Here is an 804-nt window from a genome sequence, read left to right as displayed (position 1 = left end):
ACTTCCTGTCTACCAGACTGAGTGTCCTACGACACGTTCGCGATGCGATGGCTGAGAGACAAGACCTGCAGAAACAATATGCAGATGAAAAGGGAGAGGCAAAGTGGAAAGCTTTAAGGTCGGGGGCCTGATTCTATTGATAAAAAAAACCTGCCTACACATGCAGCTTCTGCTATCTTCCGGACGAAGCTTCGTCCACGGTTTATTGAACCGTTTAAGGTTGTGGCCAAGCGGGATCTAGCGTATATGCTAGACCTCCCAAAACGAATGCGCACCCACCCGGTGTTCTACGTGGGTTTGCTTGAGCCGTTTCGGGATCCGGTGCATGTGAGCGCGGAAGCGTTGGCGCCTGAGCGGATCCCACGGGCCCTCGGCTACCCAGAAACTGAACCAGCAGCTGGTTCTGAGCGCGAAGTGCAACAACCTCCAGTTCTAATAGAGCCAAGAGCCCCACGATTGCCTGCAGCGACGCATTCGCCTGCTCCACGGCTAGGAGTCGCTCCGACAGAGCGTGGTAGTCCCAAGGCGAGGCAGCCGGCGCATGACGCGCTTCAAATCATCAAGAGCGTCCGCACAGCAATGTGCTACTTCAGCATGACGCTCAGTGGAGCTCCGATTACGAAGGATATCATCCTCAAGGGCTCGAAGAGCATCGCGAGTCACCGGACGGCGGTCGATCCGGTCGTCAACCGCCCGCCACCTGATCTTCTCGAAGAGATCGGTGACGTCCATTATCACCTGGAACGTCTAGTGAGACGACATCGTCACAAGTGTCAGACCCAATATCAGCGGTCGTAGACACAA

This window comes from Plasmopara halstedii, assembly GCF_900000015.1.
Source record: "Plasmopara halstedii genome assembly, contig: Scaffold_1583, whole genome shotgun sequence".
Taxonomy (NCBI): domain Eukaryota; phylum Oomycota; class Peronosporomycetes; order Peronosporales; family Peronosporaceae; genus Plasmopara; species Plasmopara halstedii.
Note: the sequence above shows the minus strand (reverse complement) of the source record.